The sequence below is a fragment of the Microcebus murinus genome, chromosome 1 (assembly GCF_040939455.1).
Source record: "Microcebus murinus isolate Inina chromosome 1, M.murinus_Inina_mat1.0, whole genome shotgun sequence".
Lineage (NCBI taxonomy): Eukaryota > Metazoa > Chordata > Mammalia > Primates > Cheirogaleidae > Microcebus > Microcebus murinus.
Window position 1 is genome coordinate 132,929,294 of NC_134104.1, and position 20,432 is coordinate 132,949,725.

The following is a 20,432-nucleotide window of genomic DNA, read 5'->3' on the forward strand; positions in this document are numbered from 1 at the left end:
TGAGGGTTTGGTTATTTTTTTTCCAAATGAAAATTCTGGATTTAATTGAGAATTGATTCCAGATTTTCAAAGTTGATATAGAATAGCCGTACCTATTTTGGAGGGTGCATGTGATATTTTGATAACTGTGCACAAAGTATAGTAATCAGTGTAATTGAGATATCTGTCACCTCAAATATTTATCTTTGTGCTGGGAATATTACAATTCTTCTCTTCTAAGTATTTTGAAATATACAATAACATTATTGTTAACTATAATTTCCTATTATACTATCAAATGCTAGAATTTGTTCCTTCTACCTAACTGCATTTTTGTACCTATTAACCAACTAACGTAATGCTAGGAACCTAACCTAAAAAAGTTAAAGTTATACCCAACTGAAAGCCATCCTCAAATTACTATCCAGGCTTCTTTTTTTTTACCATTTTAAAGCCAAGTTCTACATTTCTCAAGGGGATGTGCTGAACTCAGCAGAAAGAGATTATATATTTACATGTGTCTTAAGTTATAACTGACTGCATTTCAAAATCAAATATGTTAGTCTTTACATATTTATAGTTATATGAGTAACATTTGTACTTTATATGCTTAGTTTATACATACCAGGCTAAATTCCAGAAGGAATTTTCATAGATTTGGAACATACACTGGTTAGAATTTATATATAACCCTATTCTCCTCTCTTGATATAGAAAATAAATAGTTTATCCTACTTTTTATTATCTCTACTTATATCCATAAAGTTTTTAAAAAAGAATATATATGATAATATAGCCTAATAAAAATAAATGGTAAATATTTCTTATTGAATTAATGTCTCTTTTCATGCTTATTTCTAATTCTCAAATTTGTTGTTTTTGATCCATAATCATTAAGCAAACTTCTGAGTATTTTTGTAGAAAACAACTGGGCTTAATTCTATCGGAATCTAAATAATACAGATGCCACTACTTGAATCTATACATTGTCCTTGGAGTGAAGTCCTTCCCTGCCTGTTATCTTACTGATCTTCGGGACATTTCAGGCTCATGAAAGAGAAGCTCAACATTTCTGTATCACACAGAAGGTAATGGATGTCCTTGGAAGGATTAAATACCCATTGTCACTCAAAGAAACCCAGCCAGATGCCATGACTCCTTATAGTATAACTTCCTTTGAATATGAAGTCTCACACTCTCCTCTTGGTAAAAGGCTCCCTCCTACTGACAGTCACATAAATACTCCTGCTGAACAATTAACCTTTCAAAAGAGTGGCTTAGGGACGTTTGAGCTTAGGTTCAGCTCCTTGGCCCACAAATGTCTGCATAAACAAGGTCTAGGAGCACTTGGGAGAGGTCACAGCCCAAGGTCATAATACATTCCACTGCTTAAGCTGACCGAATGAATGACATGGACCAACAAAGTGTTTCCAAAACAGGCAGCTACATTTCATTTTTGCATATTTAGAGCAAAGAAAATAAATACCTGCTGTTTCAAACAGCTGGGTACTTCGCTGGAATGCTGATGTATCACCAAAGTCATGGACAATAGTAATGTTTTCTCAAGGTGGCAGGAAGACTCCATAAGGTGAGGTCCTATAGCCTGCCAAAGAAGGAAGGTTTTAAGACCACTGAAATAATAGAATGATATAGGACACGGATCTGATGTGTCCCATGGTAAAGCCAACCTCCATTTTTGCTATTGGCTCTTTTAAATCTGTAGATTCAAGACTGAAAAAATGAGTTTTGGAACTCAGGTTCCATCATAGCTTTGGTATTGAAAGGGAGAGATGAATAAAATATATTGAACCCTCAACTTGGCCCAGGGATTTTATATTTGCTATCTCAGGTGACCCAACAATGACCTTCAGTAGATACATTTCTATGACATAAAAGAGGAAGATGAGGCTCAAAGAAGTCAAATAAAAATTCACTGAAAACCACCTAAGTTTTGTTCTAGAGCCAGGATTTGGACTCAGGTCTATACGATTCTGTGCCTATTTTCCTGTTGCCTTCTTGAGAGAAAAGGGCATTTGCCTGGAAGGCTTATAGGAAGTGATGCAAGTTTCAATATGGTCTCCCAAAGCATACATTAATGTGCCCTCCTTAAGCTCAGCATTGCAGAAAGACACTTGTCATGTATGTTCTTTCCCTAGAGAAGCTCGAATATCTTATAAGGAACTTGTATCTCAAATATATAAAGAACTGTTACAACTCATTAGTGATAAGACAACCCAATTGGAAAATGGGCAAAGGCTCTAAATAGACATTTCTCCAAAGATGATACACAAATATGTACAAATCAAAACCATAACTAGATACTATTTTATACCTACTAGGATGGCTATCATCAAAAAGACAGACAAAAACAAGTGTTGGCAAGGATGCGGAGAAATTAGAGCCCTCATACACTGCTGATGGGAAGGAAAATGGTGCAGCTATTTTGGAAAACAGTCTGGCCATTCCTTAAAAGTTCAAGTTACTGTGTAATCCAGAAATTCTTCTCCTAGATGTATACCCAAGAGAAATGAAAATGTATGTCCACACAAAAACTTGGGCATAAGTGTTTGTGGCAGCATTATTCTTAATAGCCAAAAAGTAGGCCAACTCAAATATCTACCAACTGATGAATGGCTAAATAAAATGCCGAATTATATGATCCCATTTTTGTGAAATATCCAGAATAGGCAAATCTGTACAGACATAAAGTAGATTAGTGGTTGCCTAGGGCTGGAGGTGGGGTGGAGGAAACAGGGATTGACTACTAGTGGATTTCTTTTTGGGGCGATGAAAACATAAAATTGATTGTGGTGATGTTGGCACAATACCTCCGTGACTATACTAAAACTATTAACTTGTACACTTTTCATGGGTGCCTAGTATGATATGTGAATTATATCTCCACAAAGGTTTATATATTTAAATAAAAGCAAACTACACTATAGGCTTTGGTTCTAAGTCATGGCTGCCCCTTAAAATTATCTGGGGAGCTTCTCAAATCCCAATGCCTGGGCCACACCCTAGACCAATTACAACAGAATCTCTGTGGGTATGACCCAGACATCAGTATTTCCTTCTTTGCCCAAGTGATTCCAGTGTTCAGCTAAGGGCAAAAACACTGAGTTTCCCTTTGAGGGGTAACATGCCACAGTACTCACTTCATGCCATAGGAGTTTCTGTCTAGGGCCCCATCAGATGATGTCTCTGAAATAAAGTGTCATCTCAGACTCTTGGCAGAAGTTTTCGCTGGGATACTAATGGGCACCTTTAGGGTCACTCCATAGGAGAGACCAGCACTTAGGAGAAGGCACTGAGTGCCCCTGCCTCCTTTCCTGGGGGTCACAGAGGAGGATACTATGCCCCACTTGGTGGACACTCAGAACTTGAGCCTCTCTTTTCATAGGTAAACTGTGTGTTTAGGCTAATGTGGCTCTTTCTTTGGAATCTCTGCAAAGCAGTGTTCTGAAATAAAATGCATGGAACCGAAGCATTTACCTAATTACCGGAGGAGTTCCACTTCAGTCCTTTTCATTTAAAATCTCACAGTTTCGCAACTATACATTTACTGCTGGAAAAATTCAATTTGCATCGGATACAAGGAACCCATAAATATAAGCTGTGACTACTGCTTTGCTGGTTATCAATACCAGATACATTAATAAAATGTTGTTGAATGACCGATTGCATGCTCTTCTAAAATTTACCAATCGTTTCCTCGCTCTTCTTAAGCACAATTGTAAATCAAAACACCAGTTTATGTGATTTCAACAATAAAAACAACATGTTTCTCCATCTAGAAATCAGAATCCAGGGCAGCCGTTAGAATTCAACATAGAGACTGTCACTTAAATTTAGTTTTAAAGAAGAAAAAAGACTAGCTAAATATTTTAAAATATTCAGATATTATTAATATAGTTAAAAGTCAGCTATAATCAATCTTCAAGTAGGTGGAATAAAACTTTATGAATTGTGGGCAAAAAGACAGCATTTTGGAAGATTATAAACACTAGGTTTGCCAAAGAAAAAAGTTGGGGATTAGTTGGAAACAGACACCCTGCAGTGGCCCATCAAACCAATTTATTGTCATTGATGTGATACGTAACTTGGCCAGATAGTTGCGTAGAGATTTGTTCCAACTTTCTGAAACCAGACTCATAACATAAAACCCCATCAACCATCAACAGATACATAGAAACATTTTTCTCTACATCTTTTGCTCTTTCATCCTTTGGCACACAATAGTATATAAGCCAAGAAAGCATATGTTCATTGCAGTCACAGAGTAATTTTTATCAGTGTTAACATATACAATCCAGCTGGTCTCTGCATGAATGCAGATCTTAGCACCTTTAGCAAGTCCCTCTTTATACAAAATTGACCTCTCACGGTCTCTTGGTGGCTCATCTGGTCAGAACAAACCAGCTGCTGATGGAAACAGACCACATACATGCAGACAGAAATCTCTCTACTGGTGGCATCAGACCAGAGAAGACTTCTCCTCTCTAGTCATCAAGCTGCTTTAATTGTAGCTTCTCCAGAAAAATAAAAATGTGCAACAGTGATACTTCAAAGCCAAAAGTGTCATCTATATTGCACTATAATTGTTTATGTAGCAATGGAGAGAATGACATTGAATGGAGAGACTGAAAATACTTGGTAAATACCAGTAATTAACTCTCATTTAAAAAAATTGGATTGAGGTGGGGTGAAGAAGCATAGAAGGATGAAAATGTAAGCAATCAAGAACTCATATCATTGAAAATTACCACCCCAAATCCACATATATAATTTTGTCAATATTATGCTATCTTCAGTCTACCCAAGAGATAAAATGGTGGCAAAAGTGACCAATTCAGGGTCACGATTTCTTTTTTCACTTGGTAGATGCACTGGCAAGAAATATATTACCAAAGGGCAGGACTGGCTGTATGATTTGCCTGGCCCAGAGCAAAAGGAAAATGCAGGGCCCTTGTTGAGAAATTATTACAATTGCAAGGTGACAGAGAAGCAGGAAGCCAAGCACAGAGTCCTTCTGAGCTTGGGGTTCTGTGTGGCTGAACAAGTTGCAGCCCATGAAGCTGGCTTATCAAAAGGCAAGAAATAAAGGAGGCAAGGGTCTGTGTGACCCTCACTTGGATCTGTAGTCTTCTAGCTAGTTTAGTGCCTCTTGGCAGAATACACATATTTACAGATTCTTCTGGTTGGAAAACAGCTTAGGAATGACTGTGTGTCACTTTCTCATTTATAGAAACCAAAACCCAGAGAAACTAAATGACTTGTCTAAGACCATGAGTTGAATGGCAGAGCCAGAACAAAATCCCACCTATCCTGACTCCACACCAACATTCTTTCCCCTATACCATATTGCTAGTCTCCAGTTAAATGTAGAAATATTAGAAAATCAGAAAATATTAACTACAAAAAGGGTGAGGGTAGGGGAGGACGTTACCTCATCAGAACTATGTTTTTTCAACACTTCTGCTCAAAAGAATAAAATGCAGTTTTAAAAATCAGTTTTCAAATCCCTCTTCTGTGTGAACACTTTTGAGTCCTGGGGTGAAGACATAAAATGACAGCTTCTAACCCTGAAGCAAATCACCTTTGCTGAAAGCTTGCTTGAGCCCTAAGAGTTAATGATCATAGGCCAAGGTGGTTATTAGTGGATAGTTATGAGGCAACACATGAGTAAACTAATCAGCATTCCTATACAAATATTTAAAATAATTCTAAGATAATTTGAACTTCAAAACTGAGCTAGCCAAACACATTTGTAATCTGAACCCAAGGTTCTAATAAGTTACTGCCTTTTGGATGTCCTTCAACGTGAGGGACATTTTTAGAAAGGTTAACACTTGAGTGGAAACAAAGACTGACATTTTCAATGTAAACATGAGGCCTGGACTTTTTATACAAAACAAAGTGCATCTATCTTCCTAACTCAGGTATGTGTGCAAATTTAGTACAATAAAATATCTCTTGCAAGGACACAGTCATTGAAAAATACTATATAAATTAAATACTATAGAAATAAAACTTTTAAAAAAGGTGTTTATACAAAACACCTAAGTAGATGATGAAAGAGTTCAAGGTAGGCTGGCAACAGCATGACACAATGAAAAAAATCACTGTGCAGGAAGGTGAAAGACAGGTGCCAAACCCCTTCAAACAAGGCTACTAGCTTTAGGGCCAGACAGATCTCCAATTCGAACCCTAGATCTAAGCTTTGACTAACTCATTTGCAAAATGAGGTAGATGCTAAAGCCAAATGCCTAAATTATTCATAGATACTTTCTAGATTTCTCTGTAAACTCTGCAATCTATGATCCATACACCTATAATTTTACCTTATTGAGTTGCTATGCAAAGTTTTCACTGGGCAGGGATTAAAATTAACTTTGCAAGTCCAAAGCTTTCCACAGTTTTATGCTCTGTAGGTAGCAATAGGGAAAAACAAAATATTCTCTGGCTCAGATAGATTTTGGCATAATTACAGGTCTGGTGTTTAGAAAATGAGGCCCGGATGAAAATGGTGCAGAGACATGAATAACTCTAAAGTGTCTGAGACTACAGTACTTACATCTCATTAACTGCCAATTACTGTATTCATAATCTAACACAAAAAGGAAAAACACAAACGGACTTACAAAAAAATCCCTTTTATATAGACTTCAGTTTACACCTGGCCTCTAAAGGTAGGATTAATGAAATAGGTTGAGAAAGGGAGTAGTTAGATTGAGCAATAAAAACACTTTTGATAACATGCAAGGCTATAAAAATGGCTTGGCTGAAGCTATTAGCCAAAGATAAATAATACCCTGCAGGAGGAACAGAAACAGCTTTTTCTGGATCATAAGGTCTGGTATGTTTTTAAAGACCTTGCTCTCACTGAAAATGTGACATTCATTTAAAGAGACATTTTTGAAATTCATGATTTCATGACATTTTTGTATTCAAAATCTTGTCTCTGTTCCGGCAAGACCATGATGAAGAGTTTTGTCAAAACGTGGGAAGAAAAATAATCCCTGGCTATTTATTTTGTTATTTCACTATTAATCTTATTATTATCACTATTTCTATTATTACTATTGCACTCTTCTTTTTTTTTTTATTTTATTTATTTTTTTTTATTCCACAGTGAAGCTCTGAAATATTGCACTCTTCTTATTTTGACTGCCACTACTGATAATGCTTTTACACTGCTTCTACACATAATGATAACTCTGCCTAGACTCCCAATGAGACTATCTATAGTCTTAAACTTGATGGGCTTATTGAATTTCTAACTTCTAGTGAGTACCATTTTATTACTCAGCCCCCTTGTATCCCAGGCTGATTTGTTCTACATCAATGTGGTCCATGGACCAGCAGCTTCCAGCAGCTTCCATATCACTTGGGAACTTATTTTAAATGCAAATTTCTGGGCCCCACATCAGATCTATAGAATCAGAAGCTCTGAGACAGAGGGCCAAGAATAAGTGGGTATTTTTGTTTGTTTGTTTGTTTTAGAGTCAGGGTCTTACTTTGTTGCCTGGGCATGAGGGCAGTGGCATGATGATGGCTCACTGCAACCTCAAACTCCTGCCTTCAGGAGATCCTCCTGCCTCAGCCTCCTAAGTTACTGGGACTACAGGTATGCACCACCATGCCCAGCTAATTTTTGATTTTCTTTTTTTTTTTTTTTTGTAGAGAAGGGGTCTCCCTATGTTGTTCAGGTTGGTCTCAAACTCCTCACCTCAAGTAATCCTCCTGCCTCTGCCATTCAGAATGCTAGAATTACAGGCGTGAGCCGCTGTGCCTGGTCAGGAATAAACATTTTAAAAAGCTCATTCGCCCAAAGATTGTGATGTTCAGATTTGAGAAGCTCTGTACGACAAAAAAAAAAAAAAAAAGACTCAGGTACTAGAGAAGAGAGGAAGAAGGGATGAAAGAGAACACAATGAACATCTGAGCCACCAGCTGCAGGCTTTACCTTGTCTGCTTCAGGGCAGGCTGCCAAAGCTAAGAAGAAGAAAGTGTGAGGCACGTTGAGCCAAGGATAAGAAAGTAAAGTCTGGGGCAGATTTTCAGGAAAGAGAGCTCCTTCTCTCTCTGTTTTGGGCCACCGCAATGAGTGGCATCACCAGAACTTTCCCCTAGACGTTTTTGTCTCTTTGTCACTGAATACTGAAATTTATGAGACTCACTCTCTCTCTCTCTCTCTCCCTCTCTCTCTCTATATGTATATATATATATATATATATATATATATATATATATATATATATATATAAAATCAATGTGGACAATGTCAGATTGAATTAGCTATAGTTTCTAAATTAGTATTTCTTGTTGTTTTTTTTTTTGTTTTTTTCTATTTTTTGAGACAGAGTCTCGCTTTGTTGCCCAGGCTAGAGTTAAATTAGTATTTCTTAAGATGTGAGCGATATGCATTTCAGGATATCAGTGATCCCCGGTCTCACTAAATCAAAATCCCTGGGGGACGCATCAAGATCTCAAGTGACTCCTTTGCACTGTCAAATTTGGGAACTGCTGTTCCCCATTTTTGACCTGACCTGACATTTAGTTTGGGATGAGGTTTCAAAATATATCTGCTTTCTTCTTCTTCTTTTGGTAATGACATGTTTCCTCAATAACAAAAGTAGAAAATAACATTAAAAAAACACAAAGAAGAAAATAAATTTACCTGTATTGCTATTGCCCATTTTGATAAACAATATATAAAATAACTTGTAGCAATTAAAATATATAAAGTAACTTGTATCAATTAAATAAAATTAGGATATAAAACTACATAACACTCAGTTAAAAGATACTATGATTTATTTAACTAATCACCTATCTTATCTTTAAACATCTAGAATCGGTTATCCAGGTTTTCAGTTTTATAAATAATAATGACCAAATGACTTTTTATGGTCAACTCTTAGAATTGAAATTTCTAGATTAAAAATTATGCCAGCCGGGCATGGTGGCCCACACCTGTAATCCCAGCACCTCTGGAAGATTGAGGTGGGAGGATCACTTGAGGTCAGGAGATCAAGATCAGCCTGAGCAAGAGTGAGACCCTCGTCTTTACTAAAAATAATAAAATAAAATAAAATTAGCTGGGCATTGTTGCTTGTGCCTGTAGTCCCAGCTACTCAGGAGGCTGAAGCGGGAGTTGGAGGTTGCAGTGAGCTATGATGATGTACTCTACCCAGAGGAACAGAGTGAGACGCTGTCTCAACAACAACAACAAAAAGAAACTGAAAAATTATGCCTTCTTTTGAAGTATTTGATACACACTGCCAAATTGCATCCAGAAAGAGAGTACCAGGTTAGAACCACAACAGGTTGTAAATTGGTACAGCCATGATAGAGACAACTTGACAACATAGACAGGAAAACTGACAACTTAGAATGACCTTGTTTAAGGAAATAGTCAAAATAGTAAAAATTTGGAAACAATTTAAATACCAGCTAATCCAGAGATGAAGAGACGAATATCACATGGCAGTTAAAATATATGAACTAGATCTATATGTATCAACATAGATTTCTCTGGAAAACATAATGGCATAATGTTGAATGAAAAAAATCTTGGTAAAAGCATACACACAGAATGGAATCAGTTATGTAAAATTTAATAAAAGCAAAATAAAAATAAAATGTTGCAGCTGTTTACATATATAGGGCAAGGGCAAAACCATGTACAGAAAGTGTATTCTTCACCATTGTGGTTAATCTCTGGAAAAGAAGACTGTAGAAGAGGTATAGAAATTTCATTGGGATCCATAATATTTATTTTATTTACAAGCAGTTTTGAAGCGAGGTAAAATGTTGCCATTTCTCAAATCTAGGGCACAGTTCTCAAAATGTGTCTGAGAACGTCTGGGGGACTCCAAGTCTCTTATAGGATGTCTGTGAGGACAAAATAATCATCATGATAATACTAAGATATTATTTTTCTTCCTCACTGTGTTACATTTGCACTGTTGGTAAAAATCAATTATGGCTAAATCTGTGGCACGGAATCAAGGCAGTCACACTACCTATAGAGCAGTCCAGGGGTGGGGAACCTGTGTCCTTAAGGCCACATGTGGCCTTCTAGGTCCTTAAGTGTGCCTTTTGACTGAATCCAAATTTTACAGAACAAATTATTTTATTTAACACATTTTTTGTTCATCTTTTGTATTTTTATTTCATTTAAAAAATGAATAGATATTTAAAATACCAAAGAATAAAATAAGTTTCAATGAAATCATCCTCCCAGATTGACCAGCACAATTAAAACATTAGCAAGCCATAAGGACTAAATTGATGGCTGCTATGCTCATGATTTAGTTCTAACTTCCCCTGCCTAACTGGCACCACGACTGCATGAGGCTGGTTGATGAGAGTTTATAGGGGTGAGTGTGCCAGTCTGATATCAGCTTTTGACAATGGTGCACTGTATTTGTATTTGAAGTAAAATTTGTGAATAGTTGCACAGCTCAACAGTATTTTTTAATTCTGTCTGCTTAACAGCCCATCATGTCAAAAAAGACCAAGAGAATGCTAAAGGAAGAAAACAGATTTTTTTTAACAAAGATTGGTAATTATAATATTATCTTATTTCTGCTAAAGATAAGATGATTGTTTGCTTTGTGATACTGCATTATCAGCATGAAAGAAATTCAATGCTCATCAGCATTGAATTGAACACTCATAAGGACCACAAATATTTTAAATTAGAGGGAGAAGTGCAAAAGGTTGTATTTGCAGAAATTAAAAAATGAAAAGCAAAAAAAAAAAAAAAAAAGGCAATTCTTTCAAGCAGCAATAAGACCTGGAAATAATGCCACCGAAGCAACTTATAAAGTAGCTTATATACTAGGGGAAAAGGGAAGCCATTCAGTGATGTAGAAATTATGAAAGAATGCATTGTCAAAGTTGTAGGATGCTTAGAACCAATAATGCTTCAAAGTACAAACAACTGCCTCTTTCAAGGAGAACCATAACTGATCGGCAGGCCACATGAATTAGCTTTCAACTTAACAGAACAACTTCATGCAATATTTCAAAAGGAAAATACGTATTATTCAATCACTTTGGGTGAATCAAATGATACTACTGACTCGGTGCAGATTTTATACTTCAGGTCATAAGAGAAGATTTTCTCTGCTATGAAGAGTTATTCGCTTTGGGTACTCTTGCAAACAGAGCATGGGGAATAGATATCTTCAACTTTCAAGCTAACTGTAGTGAAGTTGGACTGAATTTGGTAAATTTAGTGAGTGTACATACAGATGGTGCACCTTCCATGACAGGAAAATGTGAAGGGTTTATCACGCAGACTTAAAAAGTATTAACAGATCCAAATGCTCTCACTCCTTTTCATTGTGCCTTGCACCAGCAAAATCTCTGTGCTAAAGCTAGTATTTTAAGTGACACTTTGCAACAAGTTATAAGTATTGTGAACTATATTCATACAAATGCAACATGGCATCCTCAGTTTTGTAACATGCTAACGTTGAATGATGAGGTATTGAGTGTGTATTTGCTGTGTCATTCTAAAATGCATTGGCTATTGCAGGGGCAGGTGCTAGCCAAAATTTTACCTCTGTGAGAATAAATACTTAAATTTTATGAAGAACAAAATCAGCAATGTGAATAATTGAAAGATTATTTCCATAGGAATGCAGCATTTTTGTGTGATATCGTGTCAAATCAAAATGACTTGAATATTTCTTTGCAAGGTAAAACTAAGTCTATATATGATATGCGGCAAAAAAAAAAAATCCAAGCATTGAGAAAAAAGTTATCTTTTTTCAAAACACTTCTTCAAAGGAAAATTTTGAATGATTATTTTCCCCAGTTGGCAAAGATTATTGATGAGCAGGATGGTATATGTGAATCATTTGAGGAATATGCAGCTGTTATAGACCTATTAATTGGAGAATGCAAGGAAAGTTTCACTGACTTTGAGTATCATGACATCACACTCAAATTAAGCATTTGAGCCTCACCTAGGTGCTATCACCAAGGCACCTGGAGAACTACAGATGGAACTGATTGAGCTCTCAGTGGATGGCATTTTAAAGTCACTGTTAATGCTAATAAAGATCCTATTGAAATATGGAAAAATGTAGTAAAATACCCATGCCTTTGGCAACATGCCCCCAAAATGCTTTTTTTTCTTTTCAATCATGTATTGCTATGAATCTACATTCTCCTACCTAACCCAAATCAAGACTCCCTTAAGGTCACAAATGACTGATACACATCTAGAGGATCAGTTGAAACTGTGGACCTCCATGCTACAACCAAATGTTCAAATGCTTTCCAACAAAGACATTATAAGGTTAGGTAACTTTAAAATTAACAAACATTTATTTTTTTGAAATTATTAAGTATATACTAGTAGGATTTTAAAAAAATAATGTATATTTTTAAGTATATCTAATTGAAGGTTCTTGAATGTGGCCTTATTTGATTATAGCTAAATTAACGTAGCCTTCCAACATGAAAAGTTGCTCTACCCCTGGAATAGTCGTTGTATTCTTCATGCCACATGCTTGCAGTAAAACAATAGCCAGCAGCAACAACAACAAAAAACCTCAAACAAGCAAGTTTTATTTAAGAATGACCTTGGTGAAGCAATAAAAATTATTTTAATTAAATCTCAGCCCCAGAGCACTGTTTTTAAAAAATATTCCGAGTGACAAAATGGCAAGCGTATGTCTAGCACTGCTGTTGTAGATTGAAGCATCATGATTATCTTGGAGAAAAGTACTTGTATGATGCGAATTGTGAACTAATCTACCTCTGTCTTCATAGAATATTATTTTTTTCTTGAAAAAGCCACTGAGAAACAAACTATGGTTTTTCAGACTTGGGTATTTGGCAGACTTTTTCTCAAAAGTGAATGAAGAGTCAGTCACTTCAAAAAAAAAAAAAAAAAGAAAAAAGAAAAGTATTTGTTGCCAATGAGCAACAATTGAGCTTTTGAATGAAAATTAGAATTTCAAAAACTTATATACACCACTGTGGGCTTGACAGATGCCCAATAATTGAAGACTTCTCAGATCAGTGGAGATGAAATAGATAAAATCTTGAATTTGTACTGTATAACGAAATGTGTCTACTTCTGGAATATCTGCATAACTCAGTGAACCAATATTTTCTAATCATTGCCTGATGTTACAAAATCATGCATGTGTAAAAGATCCATTGAAAGTGAAAGATAAATGAATGGATTTTAATGTAACAGAGTATGAAAAATTCAATGATACAGTTTCAGATTCTACATGGCAACTATCCTTTAAGAAACTACCATTCACTTGTTGAGTTTTGGTGTTACATCCAAGCAGGATTTTCACAGTTATCATAAAAGCCTAATAAAATACTCTTTCTTTTCTCAACAACATATCTGAGGATTAGTTTTCCTCATATGCTCCAACAGAAAAGCATATCACAATAGGTTAAAAGCAAAATGAGAAGAGATACAAGAATCTACTTGACTTCTATTATGCCAGACATTAAAGAGGTTTGCAAAATTGTAAAACACCACCACTCGTCTCAATAATTATTTTTTTGCTTTTGAAAATGTAGTTATTGTGATAAAAATGCTATTTATGATAACATATAAAGACTATTATTGCTATTTCAAGTTAATTAACAAATATTTTAAATATTTCTATTTTCATTTCTAATGTGCTAAATATTAGAAACATTAATGAACAAAATTCTTTTGGAGTTACCAACAATTTTTAAGAGTGAGACCAGGTAATTTGATAACTGCTGATCCAGGGAGTGGGTAGATAGATCCTCTTAGTACTTTATACACTTTTCTTCATGTAAATAACTGAAATTAAAAAAATGAAAAAGCCTACCAGCAGCATATGAGGATACACCAGTCTATATCCTTATCAAGCCAAAGAATGATCATTAAAGAAAAAACAAACTTTGTGAATCTGAGAGTAAGAAAATGTTATGATTTTAATTTTCCTGTCTTTCATTATGTGAGTTTGAAGAATTTTATGTTTGCTGGTGACTTTAATTTTTGTGTGTGTGTATGGATTGTCCTTTTTCATTCATGTACTTATTCATTCAACATATATTTTTTGAACATCTTGTATATGCCATGTTTACTTCTAGGCATATCTGGAATATAGCAGTGACCAAGTCATAGGTCTATTGCCGGACTATGGTCTGTAGACCAAATTTGGCCTACTTCCTATTTTTATAAAGTTTTATTGGAACACAGTCATGACTATTCATTTACACATTGTCTATGGCTGCTTTTGAACTACAAGAGCAGAGCTGAAGAGTGGCAAGGGAGACTGTGGTGCCTGCAAAGTCAAAATATTTATTATTTGTTCTTTACAGAAAAAGTTTGCTGGCCTTTGGTCTACTGTATTCTATAGGAATCCAGTCTCTTTACTATATATTTGTAATACTGCTTTATATATTAAATAAATTGTGCCTTGCAGATGTTTTCCCTTGCACTTACAGCCCTTTATTTTATGTTTTTTTCATTGTGTAGAGTTTTTACATTTTATATGGCAACTCGATCAAATCTTTTTTTCTAACATAACTGTTCTTAATCTTTAGGGAGCTGTGATTATTTTAATAATTTATTGACTATTGTTGTTTTTTATTTTGTTCCACATGAATTTTTAAATTATCTTGTCATGTTACTGAAAGAATCCCTCAGTAATTCTGATTTCAGTTGTATTAAATTGTTAGATTACTTTGGGGAGAATTTGCATTTCTACAATATTAATTCTTCCTGTCAATTACTATAGAATGTTTTCCTGTTAAATCTCCTCTCATTTTAAATTATTTTATAATCTTTTCAAGGTAGTCTTATACATGTCTTTTAATGTATAATGTCTTTTAAAATGATTATTTTTTTATCTTTTCATATTTTTAAAAATAGTTATTTTCTATTTTAGGGTTGCTAATGTGATGTGTTTTTTTCTGTTTATTTTCTATTTGATTATGGCTAATAAGTACACTTTATTTCTGTAAATAGGTGGTATATTGAACTCTTGAAAGTTTTAATAGCTTTCTTTTTCAGTCCCTTCTCTTCAGTTTTTAATGTAGACAAATGGGCATTTGTTTGACTTCCTCTTTCTGATCCCTTTACCTAATTTGCTTCCTTGTCATTATATTTGCTAGACTTTTGAGAAAAATAATCATTAATTTATATTCCTTTTCTTGTTACTCATTTTGAAATACATATAGAATTTTACATCTAAGTAGATATTTAACCTTTATTTCAAATAAATAATCTTTATCATTTTAACTAATTAGCCTTCTATGCTATAGCATTAAGAATTTTCATTAGTACTTTTTGGACATCTATAGAGATGAAATTTTCTTATTTAACCTATTAGTAAGATGAATTAGAATAAGAGATTTCTCTAATAGTAAAATTTCCTATGTTTTTAAGAGCCAACTCTTTGTTCATGGTATGTTATTATTTTTAATGTTTGTGGATTGAATTTGCCAGCACTTAGGATTTTTCAACCTGTGAGGTTGATTTATAGGATTTGGGAATCATCCTTGTTAGGATTGTCTTGTACTGTAAAAGATAAAGGAATTGGGATGGTCACATCTTTTTTCTATCCCTAGAGTTGTTCAGAGCTGTTAAGATTATAGACATACAAATTATAAGTCATGAAATGGGGTACATAAAATTAAGATAATGAAAATGAGAAATGGTATAAATCTACTCTATTAAATAATATAGAGAGATATCACAATAATACAGTTAAAAACAGCAACGAAAAGACCAATTAAAGTCAGATTTATTTCTTGGTAAATGAGAGCAACAAACAAGTGCCTTCCACCCTCCAAATAGCAACTAACAGATAAAGAAATAAGCTTCTCCTGAGTTCACGCTTCTCCTAGGTCTATGGGAATAGCCACTGAACTGAGACCAACTATGAAGCTTAATCCATGATATTAACACATCTGAAGAAAGAAAAGGTCAACTCCAGAGCATGGTCACTTTAGATAAATTGAGCTTAGAGAAAAAACAAACTTTGGCAGTACATGTTGGGCACTGTCCACAAAAAGGAAACAGAGTTCAAGGGCTATAAGCATCGGTGATAAGAAATGTGTCCTCTAGTGGTAACACAGGCATTTATTTCCCCAGGCTTTACCATTCCCTGGAGAAATGTCCCTCAAGAATACCACCCTTTGCTGACTCTATGCACACCATCAACTTTCTGCTTATGAATTCAGCAATCTCTGCTGGTCCCAGGAAAGGTTGTGGGAAGTGCCTGGATCCACAGATTGAAAACTTTTTTTCTGCTAGAAAACACCCATATGTTTTTATGCAAGATTCATTCCCAAGCATATCTCCAAGGGACGTGTATGTAATACCAGACCCACCAGCTGACACTGCATGTCTTTCTTTAGGATGCGAAATTCTTTTGAGTTAGGGTGGCAAATTTTAGAAGGATAATTTCAAATGCGTTCTAATTTATGAAAGAATGAAATGGTGATCTAATTTCAGTACTTTGAACATTAGAAATAAATTGCATATAACATACTTCACTGCTCATGGCAACCTATCCGTGTGGGTCTGGACCCGCTTACTGAGAACTGTTGGGCTGGATAATGCCTATAGTATTTCCATTCTATGAATCTATAAGTCATTTCATCTAGTTGTAACTTTTTAGCCTGGTATATAAGGCTTTCTTAGAGGAGTTATCATTTGGCCACCATTTACTTTTCCCTGGGATTACATTTTGTCTATTAGCTAAAGGCATCATTGGAAATAATTGGAAATTATTTGGAAATAATTCTCATTCTCATTTTTGGTGAAATTTGCAAGTGATGACCAACAATTCCTCTATCCTTAGCTTTCAAAAGGCAATTCATGGATAATAATATATTGAAAATATGTGACTCATAAGCGAGTTATTTGTATCAGTAAGGTCCATCTTTAAAGTCATGCCTTTTTACTTGGTTAAAAAAATATGGCATCTTTAAAAAAAGTAAAGATGGAAATACCAAAAGGATAAAAATGAATGCAGTAGATATTATTCTGTCATATTGAGCTATATAAATTTTCTGATACCATTTTTTGATGAATGATAGATATATTTTGATCTACAGGGCAGAAACAGTCAAATATCAGCAATTGTATCTAGCATGTCTCAACTATCAAAGGTTCGTGAGCTTATTTTATCTTATAGGTGAACAGGAATGTATCCATCAATTTACCAATGACAAGAAAGTCACACTGAAACAAATTGGTCTTATTTTTCACTCAAGTATTCAGTCATAACACTTTTGAGAAGGGAATGACATTTGTTTTATGATTTGCTGTCATTTGGCTTCTCTTCCTGTATCAGACTGAACGAAACAATATTGTACCATTCTGCTGTTGTGATCGCACCACATTTCAACATATGTTCAGTATTTGGCTCTAAGTGCCACTGTGTCACCAGGTTCATAGTTGGATCCATACTGGAGTGTGTGTGTGTGAGCACGTGCATGAGCATGTCTGTGAGCTTGTATGCAATCTCATTTGGACATTTGTTTCCTGCTAACAGAAATCCAAACATATGTTCGAGACCAAGTTTCCCTTTCTTTTTGACACATTTTCTGTGATTAGATGCATTAAGAAATACAACAGCATTAAAAATTAGAATGGGTGTGTATTTGTAAACATCAGCTGTGGTTATGGCAAAGACCTTTACATCAACTAAAATGTGTCTGCTGGAACCACAATCCAACCAAGACACATTTTCATTTACTTTATAGCGCAGTTCAAATCATTACAGAAGGAAAAAAAAAACAAAAACCTTTCCCCATACAAAAATAAAAATGGTGAAATAACACAGAGCTTATTTGAACATTAAACTATCCTCTATAAAAATGTCAGCCTAACTGGATTACTTCCATCAATGCTGCAAAAATGGAATCGGCAAATGAGATTTTGATGGTGGCAGTTGAAAAAAAATGTTTTTTTGGTATTTCATTCTTGTGGTTTATGAGGTCACTAAAACCCTCAATGTAATTATGGTTTGACACTTTCTATCATTTTTTATTTATAGGCTTCTAAAGGAAGTGGTGTAAACTGCATTCTTTAAAACATCATTGAACATGCTTTAAGTGCCCCAAATGTCACAGGGAGTGAAAAACGACTCAGAACATGAACAAGTCTCTGGATACAGATTTAAGATCCATGAAAACTGGAGATAAAGGCCCTGCTCTAAGTTACATTTGCACAGACAGGCTTCATTCTGTACAAATCCAGATTTAGGTGACATGAATATTTGGATATAATTTTTATTTGTTTTAAATCAAGTGTGATATAGAAATAAAATCATATTATTCTCAGAAATAAAAAATAATATAAATCTTTGTGGTAATGACTTCTGGGAGCAGTATAGTATAGCAGTTAAGAATATGGGCTGAATTTATACAGAACCAATTCTGAATTTATACAGAACCAATTCAAGTTCTGGCTTTGTCATGTGTTAGTGTTAGCTATATCACCCTGGGCCACTGACTAACATTTACCCCTCAGTAATAGCTATACAATGAGAATAATAATAGTAGCTAGTGTATGCCATAGAGCCATTGTAGGAAATCAAAGGAACTAATCCATGAACATGCTTAGCACAGTGCCTGACACATAGAAATGCTCAAAAAATATTAGAATTCTCAAAAAGAGGAGAACATCATGCATATTGAAACGAGATTCTGAACACAACACTAATGGTAACAGAGAGGCAGTTGGGAAAATGTGGTACCCATGCAGCTGCAACCATAGAAATCAATTAAAAAGAAAAAAAACCCAAACCAAGATTCCATATGCTCCTGAATTCATTGGGTAAAAAACAGTCCATGGAAACATCTGCAGGCATTCTTGCATCCGAGGCTCAATCTGTTTGGCTTGCCCACTGATATTCATTCACATGCATTCAATGTGTTTAGCAGATCTTTGATGAGGTGAGGTAAAATCGATTTCTAAAAGCTATTTTCTCCATAGGCTACTAAAGTTGATTACATTCCAATGAATGCATTTTGAATGGAAGAGCCTGAAATTGAGTATCTATTCATCACCAGAATATACTTCCAACATTATTGGTCAAATTTCTGTGAATTTCTTGATAAGCCAGAAGAAAAATTTAGGCAGCAGCAGTGAGAGAGGAAAATCATTATATAAATTATATTAAGTTCCAGAGGCTCCTTACTGGGAAAATGTGGCTTGGGATTGGATAAATATGGTGAGGATTCAAAGATCAGAGGAAAATGGGAAGAAGCAAATGTGTCTTACTGCTGAAACAGAGACTATAAACCAAATCGGCCTAGCTTCATGGGCATCCAGAGGCAGTTTAGCAGGAACAATGCAAATATTCCTAAAGCAGACTTGAATGCAATCCCTGGAATAAAGGACAGATGCAGAGAGCCATGTTTCCAAGGTGGTTCCACTTCGAATAACACACAAATTAATTATTAGGTCATTTGTACCCCTCTGACAGCACAAAACAAACATTAAATGCAAAAAGAATTCAATCTGCATTTTAACACTTACAAAAGTCTTCCCACTTCAATGAAGAAGATTACCTGATTTTGTATTTACACAGTGACAGGCAAATTTATTCTCTTAACAACCCATCCCTCTAAGGGAACTATTAGCAAATAATTTCATGAGTGGATAAAATGTACTCACTTCAAAGATATGGGTAATATTACAAATTTTAAAACAAAAATAAAAGTTGTTTGAATATCTTATAAAGCCGCAGCTGTCCTATTTGTTAATTCAAAAAAAAATTGGAATGAAAAAGTCTTTGCCTCAGTGGTCTACGTTGGCTGTAAAGGCAGCTCTGATTTAGACAGTGCTCTTCATTTTGTGTTTCTACAGTGAATTGGTGTAGGAATATCACACGGATGGCCCAGCATCATCAAAAGTGATATGACCTTTGCTTGTCTGGGCTAAATGGTCCTGGGAGTGCTGAGTCGGCAACATTCTCTGTTCTCATCTTTCTTTTGGCCATTGGCTGAGTGTGGTGGCCGGGGTTAGCAGTTCAGTGTGCTGTCGTGAAGCTGGGTTTTTCTTCTGTGAAGCTAATTGAAACTGCAACATTGGCCTCATTATCATCTTGTAAAACCTCTCTGAGCTAACTGGCTCAGACAGCCATGGTTATATGCTAAAATCAAAGGCAAGATGATTCAAAGAATTATGGTCTTAGAATTTGGGCCATTTTCTAAATATCAAAAAATGTAAGGATTAAAACTCAGGGCATAATTCATTTACATGTAGCGATACGGTTATCAAATTGACAACTTTTCAAATTTACCATCAGCGTAGGTTATGTAGGAATGGGTGAGCCAAAGGAGATCTCTGAGATGTTTTACTTTGAGCAATCATAATGTCACTCTTGGTCATGTTTAAGTCACATGGCCAAGAAGAATGCCCCGGGGTTGATTTTTTCAAGCCCAATGACAGTAGACCATTGTGC

General features: G+C 35.2%; 1 protein-coding gene across 17 annotated transcripts in view; it reads right to left on the reverse strand.

Moving 5' to 3' along the window:
• THRB (thyroid hormone receptor beta) overlaps positions 1-20,432 on the reverse strand; it is a 359,669-nt gene that overhangs the window by 258,267 nt on the left and 80,970 nt on the right. For 3 of the 17 annotated variants that reach the window (XM_076005739.1, XM_076005728.1, XM_020290502.2), the window contains exon 2: positions 1,466-1,582. The exons of the other annotated variants lie outside the window; for them this stretch is intronic. The gene's annotated coding sequence lies outside the window, so the exon portion shown is untranslated. The remainder of the gene's footprint in view (positions 1-1,465; positions 1,583-20,432) is intronic. 17 annotated transcript variants of the gene reach the window in all.